The sequence below is a fragment of the Ceratotherium simum genome, chromosome 1, assembly GCF_057802395.1.
Source record: "Ceratotherium simum simum isolate JZ-2026a chromosome 1, ASM5780239v1, whole genome shotgun sequence".
Taxonomy (NCBI): domain Eukaryota; kingdom Metazoa; phylum Chordata; class Mammalia; order Perissodactyla; family Rhinocerotidae; genus Ceratotherium; species Ceratotherium simum.
In genome coordinates, this window is record NC_141900.1 from 92,871,747 (window position 1) to 92,880,620 (window position 8,874).

At 41.0% G+C, this 8,874-nt stretch overlaps 1 protein-coding gene across 2 annotated transcripts in view; it reads right to left on the minus strand.

Moving 5' to 3' along the window:
- PTN (pleiotrophin) overlaps positions 1–4,697 on the minus strand; it is a 101,433-nt gene extending 96,736 nt beyond the window's left edge. Inside the window, exon 1 of one of the 2 annotated variants that reach the window (XM_014787720.2) lies at positions 4,435–4,697. The gene's annotated coding sequence lies outside the window, so the exon portion shown is untranslated. The remainder of the gene's footprint in view (positions 1–4,434) is intronic. The other variant, XM_004430720.3, reaches the window with a different exon arrangement.
- Positions 4,698–8,874: the final 4,177 nt, after the last annotated feature.

Sequence of the window (8,874 nt, forward strand, 5' to 3'; positions counted from 1 at the left end):
CAGCAAAGTATTATGCATCCTGCACATATATAGCAAATATTGTTTATTACTGTTAAATTGACTTGCCATAGCAGCAAGAAACATTGTATTGTTGAGGTAGCCCCTAGGAAAGTGTGATGAAGATAAATAATCCTGGCTCCACCCCTTCATTGAAGTTGAGAAGCTGAGAGGAGAATGAAATCAACATTTACTGCAGTGATGAAAGGGTAAGCTGATCCTCGCCAGGTTCTGAGTCAAAAAGAAAAAAATCTAGTTGAGTCTATAGAGAGTACATTGGCCCTGAAAACAAATTTGAGTGAACCAGGTCAGAAAAATGTCAAAATTTCAGCTAGCAAGGTCCAACCTTCCATGCATTCCAAGATATGGGCAACCGTTCCTCATACATATGTACATAAATGGATATATGACATCACAGATATGGGGAAGGAATTGGGCAAGACATCATGGGACCTCTTGGATGGCAAGAAACAATGGCAACTGAGTCAATAAAAGGAAGAAATGAGAGCAAGAGGAGGGGGAACAGGTGAGTGTAAAATTTGGAAGAAGTGGGAACAAAAAGTTAGAGATACAGCATGCTATTTGTGCTTTAAAATGATGTGTTGATTTTTGCTAAGCACAATTCTTAGAATCAAGAACCTAAGTGTCAGTTACTAGGACTCACTTCTTTTAAGATTAATATACAGCAAGAAATTTTTTTTTTTTCACTGAGCATGAAGTTTAAGAATCTAGAATTCTTATAGGAAACTCACTATGATGATCTTTTTTATTTAAAATGAAACTTTATCTAAATCTACTGTGAAGAAATGGCTCCAAAATAAAGCCCAGTAGAAGAAATTAAAATTTATTTCTCAAAATATCTATCTCAGGCATGAACTATTCACTGTATTCCTTCTTTGCCTACCCTTAAGCCTAACCTTAAGAAATAGGGATTTGTGGTGAATGTGATCTACATAATCAAATCCATAATATTACCATAATTATAATGCCCTCTGATAATGTTACATTATAGCTACACTTTTAAACCACAGAAATTTTAACTTCTTATTTACCAAATACTAAAATAGGGAGGAACAAGAGGCTTGTTATATTGGATAATCTAGAAAGACCGTACGACACTGTGAAAACTATGCCACATAGATGACTGGCATGAAGCGCATGGAAAAATAGCCCAGTGGATGGAAACTTGAATTGGCCACAAACAGCAAGAATGGAGAACAACTTTCCGAAGTGAGGCCATGGCCCATATTTCACTCAAGCCAATTGACTCTGGATGAAAAAAAGCAGACTCAGCTCCTAAAAACAAGGTCCGTATCAGAATATTATTTTACCTCAGGGCGATGACATGGCCTTGTGCCAAGAGGAGACAAAAGTTCTTCTGATTATTCATTAGAACAGCAACCAGAGGAGACAACATTCTTCACCCTTATAGAGAAGCCCCACTCAGCATCCAAGCAATGGAACAGGGCAGTGGGAGAGCCCTGACGCAGCCTGATGCCCCAGAGGAAACCACACCGTCAACGGGGCTGAGGCACACCCAGGGGTAGAAGGTGTTTGTTCTCTGATCACCCTGGGCGGTCTCAATTTGGACACTACCTTCAGGAGGGAAGTCAAGAACAACTTCCCTCATCACTGTGCCACCATGTTAAAAAGCATGTCTTGGGGCCAGCCTGGGGGCGTAATGGTTGAGTTAGCCCACTCCACTTCGGCGGCCCAGGGTTCACAGGTTAGGATCCTGGGCGCGGACCTATGCACCACTCATCAAGCCATGCTGTGTTGGTGTCCCATATACAAAATAGAAGATTGGCACAAGATGCTAGCTCAGGGACGATCTTCCTCAAGCGAAAAGAGGAAGATTGTCAACAGATGTTAGCTCAGAGCCAGTCTTTCTTACCAAAAAAAAAGGAAAAGAAAAGAAAAACAAAGCATAAGTCTTTGGAGAACTGGAATTTATATTCTGAATTCTGACTTCTGGCCTTCCATCTACCGTTAACTTACTACACCATTCTGAACAAGCAACTAAACTCGGTCTCTTGTGAAAATTTTGAATAGTAATAAAAACACCACACGGCAAATAGGAATATGATCAGAATTCATGTGAGAGTGTCATTTAAATGAGAAAGCAACAGTTATCTTCAAAGGGAAAATAAAACATTTAAATTTAAAATATTTGATTTCTAAGATTGATTTTATTTATAAAAACAATTAAACTATTTGGGGACCTTATTTCTCTCAGGTTATTTCCAATGATCAGGTTTTGTGAAAATTTAAACAGGCCATTGGCTCTATTGGAGTAAACAAACAAAAAATGCCGATTAAAAAAAAAATGTAGGCCCTCCTACATGTTGCTATACGTAAAGACCAAGTAAAATACATGGAAACTTTTAACAAATTAGTAAATTTATCATTCCAAATATCATGGCAACCACAGAATTACATATTATTATATATTATTATACAGTATATATACTATATTGTACTATTTATACTGTTATATATTATTATCATTCTATATAATACCTCATTTAAAAGTCAGGTAATAAAAGGTTATATATTAACAGTAGTTTCATTTCTCTCTCAGCTGTAGCTTTGAAAATATATTGTATTTTATTTTGTAAACTGTACCCACACGTGAACAACTGGAACACAGCACCTCACGCGGTTTTGTACCGCATTAGGTAGGTATTCCTTACGGAGGCCTTTCCCTAAATGAGGAGCAAAATGTCCTAAAGGGGGCCTGGGGACAGCAGGAGAGGAAGGATCCCCTTCTCAAAATTTAAAGGACAATTAGACAACTCAAAGCGCAAAAGTTTCTTAAAGCACAGGATAATGCCATTTGCATTTTTTAAAAATAAAATAATAAAAAATCTCATCCTCTAGTTTAAATGAGAAAGTACAAATACTGCCACTCTGAAATTATTCATGTCCCGAAGGGGAGAAAAAAGATAATATCCGCTCTGGTTTTCTTTGAATTTAACTGGACTATAAATGTTCTTTTAATGATTTGGGCTTTAAAGTACGTAATTTACTTAAAAAGGAGCATAATGAAGATGGAAAATACAAGCTTTATTTTCTCTGCTTTTGTTTCACTCCCATTACTTTGTAATATTTGCACATATTAATTCATCCCCAGATGATCAAGGGGCTAAAATGGGCTCTACTGTTTCATCAATTCCACATTTGCCTGGGATCATGAAATTGCTTCATTCTGTTATTAGTTCTAAGGCTCTTCTTGGCAGTTCCTGAATCTCCTCCCAGGCCCTTCCCTCCAATACACACACACACACACACACACACACAGATGCACACTCACACACGTCACCCTTCCAAGCTGCTAAAGCAAAATGCCTACTAAGATGAAAGATGCTAAAAGACTGGAACTTTGTCCGCCACACTTTTCATTCTCCCCTTTCATCACCACCCCTCCCCGCCACATGCCACTCCTATTTTTTCAATGCATCCCCAAACTTAAAAAGCAGCTGTTAACACAGATAGGGGTGAGTTAACAACAGTGTATATAAACTCAATGTGTGTTCTTGTGTTCTTGTGTATGTGTGTGTGAGTGCTGTGTTAAGGAGAAAGGTGTGTGTGTGTGTGTATGTGTGTGTGGTAAACAGAGAGGAAGTTTATGTTCTGTGTGTCAAGTAGGGAAGGGAGTTGAATACATTCCTCGTTTTAAAAATATTTTAACTTAGAAACATCAACTCAGAAACTGAGTATCTGGCAAATAAGTAATAAATATACTCTAGCTTTATGTGGGTGAAATAAAAAGTTCAAGTGCTGGGGACAGGGCAGTTATTAAAATTAGCGTTCAAATGAGAGAGGGGGTTTAAAGTGTGCCTTTTAAACTTTGGACTTTAATCATTTCTAGACCATTCTTGGGCTGGCAGGCAGCACAAGGATTGCTAGATGCTCTGTGAGAGATGCTCTATGTGTGCTGGTACTGGGAGGAACAAACCCCACATCTTACCTAGAAATGCCAGCTAAGAGTCATCAACTGGCAGGCCCTGGGGAAATCGCAGAGGCAGAGAAAGGATGGGAAATGAGCCCTGCTTGCTCAGGCTGCCTTACTTTCTCTCTCTTCTCTACCCCGCCACAGACACACCTACTAAAGCAGGTTTACAATGAGCAAAGCCCCTGCACGTTCTCCAGCTGGTAGTAGGAACACTATCCAAATGCATGCATGGCATCACAAAAGCTCCTTTCCTTCCACTCATCTAAGGGCACCCGCACTACCCTGACATGACTCCCCCAAATACGCCCCAGTTTGCCTCTGGCGCCGATCAGCCTTGAAAGCAGCCCCACCAGCAAAGACACCAAGGCAGCCTCTCTCTCACTCCTACCACCAGCATCTGCTGGCACCCAGAAAAGTGGGAGAAGGTGAAGGGAAACTCGATTGGAGACACCTCGGAGAATCGCGCAGTCCTTTTCACTTACTTGGAGTTGCAAATGTGCTCTGGGCGCTCCGGCTGCCTTTGTTGAACCGGGCGAGGTGGTCTGCTCCAGGTACCCGAGTCGCTGCTGCTCGTTGCGCGGCGTCTGCTCTCTCCCTCCTGGACGGTGACTCACTGGTCTCTTTCTTCCCCTCTCTCCCCTCTGGATTTTCCTCTGCTCTGCGGTTCCCTTGGCGGGATTTTTGGACTGGAAGGCGGGGAATCTGATCCTGCCTTGGACTCAGTTACGCCCTGACAGGGAGGGAAAGGAAGGGAAATGGAGAATGGGAGGGATGAGGGGAGCGGGCAAGGAGAGGACGCAGGCAGGGCGAGGGAGGGAGCGCGCCTTTCCCTCGCGAGCTGATTGGGAAGCTTATTAAAAGCAGAATTCTCCAGGGGCAGTCTCTCCCCACAGGAGCAAGCACACGGGTTTGAACCAAGAGGCCAGGAGATGGAACACTGTGTTGTTTTTAGCAGAGAGCGCGACATGATATTTCTTTTCCAAACTTTATGCATGACCTGTTTTTTAGACGGGCGCATTCCCCAGTTTATCAAGTAGGACATCTTAAATGGACAATTGATGGCATTTTAGGTTACAGTGTTGACCCCAGACAATTTTTTTAAATGACATTTGGGATGAAAAAGCACAGTCTTCAAAACCAGCCTCTTTCTCCTCCCACCCCCAAATGCCCTCCCTACACACAGCTTGTTACTTCAACTGTCAGTCCCATCCCACCTGCGCCTCACAAAATGTGCAAAGTACTTTTTTGCGCTTGTCACAGAGTGACAGATGTCTGAAAGTTCCCAATTAAATGCCATTTTCCTTTAGGCAGTTCTTTCCTTTTTTGGCTTCCTTGGTGCCTTTGGTGACATGCCTTTGACACCCAAGAATTTAGGGGATTAATCAATGTAGCTCAAACTGTGGGATTTGTAAAACTTGGAGGGTGGGCTTCATGGCTTTCTGGAATTTCCATTTTGTTCAATTGAGGAAAGATGCTAAGGTAATATATCTAGGACTGTTTCAGTAACGCATAGATGAATATTTATGATATATATGAGAAAAAAGTATTATGTAAAATCGTTCAGTACAAAACAAATTTACCCAAACATTCTCAAAAAGTAAATTTGGAGATTTTTCTCCACTCTTCAGTTCTTTCCTGCTCCTCGTCTTGCTCTTTTTTGTTCCTTCCAGCTTATCATTTGATGAGGTCCACCCCAAATATGGTTGCAAAATTTACTTCCATTTCCTGTAGTTCTGAGTCTACATCCCTTCAATTCAACTTTATAAACATCTATTAAGTGCCTTATATAAATTTACATTTGCTTAGAACCATACCTAAATCTCGAAATTAAAAGCATTGTTTTGTGACAAGTAGTTCTCAGGGACTTTGGGCTCTTATGTTGACTGCTACCTGGGCAAATGTCCCCTAGAATTGCGGGCTGGGGACAAAGAGGTATCTCTACAAGTAGAGCTTTTAATCAATCAATCAATCAAATTTTTCAAAAGGAGAGGCATCAGAAATTCACATACGCACCTCCGGTCTATCCCCATAAGCACACTCTCCATCCACATACCACACACCAGCCTCACGTGGAATAAATGAGTAAGGAACCAACTGTCTGCCTTCTATACACAGACTTCCAGTTGCCTGTCTCCCGCATGTGATTCCATCGTCCCAGGGATGCAAGCAATGTTTGTATTATTTAATCTGACTTCACCTGCAGAAATTGTGGAGGAATGCACACTATCTTTTTTTATTATTTTTTTCCTAGGCCCTTTATCAAAAGAGACTTCTCAACATTCACTATTACTCCAGAGGGATAGCGTTTCCAGGCCACTAAGCAAGTAGTTGTCCATTTTCTATTTCTTCCTAAACTTTATTTTAACATCTATGAATATACCATGTTGCTCCCTGTTGTGGTGGTGCTTATCTATAGGGTTGATATAGTAAGCGTGAGATCCCCATGATTTCCACTCCATTTCATGTGTCATATCAAAAATATGACCCTTCATTCAAATAGGAATATATGAAATTATTTACATCAGTGGTTCTCAACCAGGAGCAATTTTGCCCTCCAGGGGACATTTGACAATGACTGGGGACATTTTTGGTTGTCGCAGCTTGGGGGAGGTGGTTGCTAATGGCATCTAGTGGGTAGAGGCCAGGGATGCTGCTAAACATCCTACAATGCACAGGACAGCCCCCACAACAGAGAATTATTTAGCCCCAAATGTTAATAGGGCTGAGATTGAGAAACTCTGACTAACATTATTAACCATTGTATTTTAAAAATATAAAGGAAGATTAAGGAGGTTTTTTTTTTTTTTTTTTGGTGAAGAAGATTAGACCCGAGCTAACATCCGTTGCCAATCCTCCTCTTTTTGCTGAGGAAGATTGGCCCTGGGCTAACATCTGTGCCCATCTTCCTCTACTTTATATGAGACGCCCCCACAGCATTGCTTGACAAGCGATGCGTAGGTCCAGGACCAGGATCCAAACCTGTGAAACCCCGGCCGCTGAAGTGGAGTGCACGAACTTAACCACTACGCCACCAAGTTGGCCCCAAAATAGTTTTTTTTTTTAAGAAATAGAAATCTATGAGGTTCAGATAAGTAATAATTTAACTCAACCCACCTTTACACCAAAGTTTCAGGAGAAATATTTTCTAATGCACTCTGAAATGTTCAACTTCAAATCCAAACTTGATCTTACGGCATAGTCATGGGTCTGTTAATTCAAGATTTCAAGCCATTTCTTTCATTTAGCCCACATTCTTTGAGCACTTAAGCTTTTGAGTGAATAGAGCCATGAACAAAAGCAGATGAAAATCCCTCCTCTCATATAGCTTACAGTTTAGTTTATGTAGATAAACAAGCAAACAAAACTAATTAATTAATGAACTGATTAAATTTTTAAAAGATGTGATAAGTGCCACGGGAAAAAATAAGACAATGAAAGAAGATAAAAGTGCCAATTTGGGGGAGGAAAGTGTCCCTTGGGTGAATTTTCAGTGAGGACTTAGAAGAGTTGAGGGAGCTGGCCAAGTAAACACTTGGGAGAAGTCTCTCCAGGCAAAGGGATCAGGAAATGCAAAGGCCTGAGCTCTGACCTCGCCAGAGGTGTTACGGGATGAGTAAGGAGGCCACTGTGGTGGGAACTTAGTGAGTGGAGATGGACGTCCAGCCCAGGCAGGTAACAACGGGCCAGATCATGCCTGGCCTTTGTCTAATGTAAGGAATTCTACTCTTACGCAGAATGAGGTGGATAGCCAGTAAGAGTGACAAAAGCTGACTCTGGTTTAATAGGGTCTCTGCTGTTGAATAGACCACACGAGGTCAAGGAAGGAAGCAGAGATCCTAGTTAGGAGGCTACTGCAATAATCCACTCCAAACTTCTTCCCCTTGCCCCTGTTTCTTGTGAAATGTAATTAACTCCAAAGCTGCCCTTTACACTTGCTCTGCCCCCCAGCTTCCAGCAGCAGTTACTTCCACTTGCTAATGCTCATCGTCTCTGCTAGTTTCCAGCCTCTCCAGGTGTAATTAATAAGCCCCCTACAAGAGTGCCACCAGGCTAAAATATAACTAACGTGAGATGATTTGAAATCATACAAATTATAACATGTCCTGAGGGTGTGTTGAAAATGAGGTCGCTGATTTTGCAGTGACAAATACAAGGAGAAGTGTGATCAGCATGAAGCTTAAAAATGTGAAGGAACCTGATGAAAAATGTGTCAGCGTGCCTCTTGGATTGCCTTCTTGGCAGGAGGTTTACGTTCTTGATTACCACTCCGAGTTCTTCAATATCCCTGGAATGCAAAAGGACAATTCATCAAGCTCTCAGTGTGATGGAAGTCCCATCAATACATTTCTCTCCTTCTTTCTGAAATATTTCAGAGGTAATAAAGAAAACTTTTATTTTTTTGGTCTCTGTGATTAGAGTGAAAAACTTACTTCTATTTTAGGTAATTTTTGTAATTATTATGCTATTTTTTGATTTAAAAAACAGAAAACAATTAAAAATGGATTAAATAATTCAAGAATTGATCTCACAAACAACATAGGTTGGTAGATTCAGTGTTTCAAAGACTTCAAGGACCCAGGTCTTTCTGTCTTTTGACTCTGCAATTTAAATTTGTGAATCTAGGCTCTTCAATATGGTGTCAAGGAGCTTCATGCAAATTTGGCTTAAAGAAAAGGCCCAAAGCCCAGTGGAGAATAGGTCAGCTTCCTTAGTCACATAGCCACACAGACTACGCCAGCAGAAGGAAGAGGTAGAAAGGATTTGGGAAGAAACCAACAATGTGTTCTAAAATTTCTCCCTGCAATTGTATAAATTTGCACTTTATCAGTCTCTTATGAATCTAAGTAGTTTGATGTAAGCCCCTCGATCCCCTCTTTGTTGTCCAGAACTGCTAAAACCAAGGTTCTAAATTGGCAAAGCTG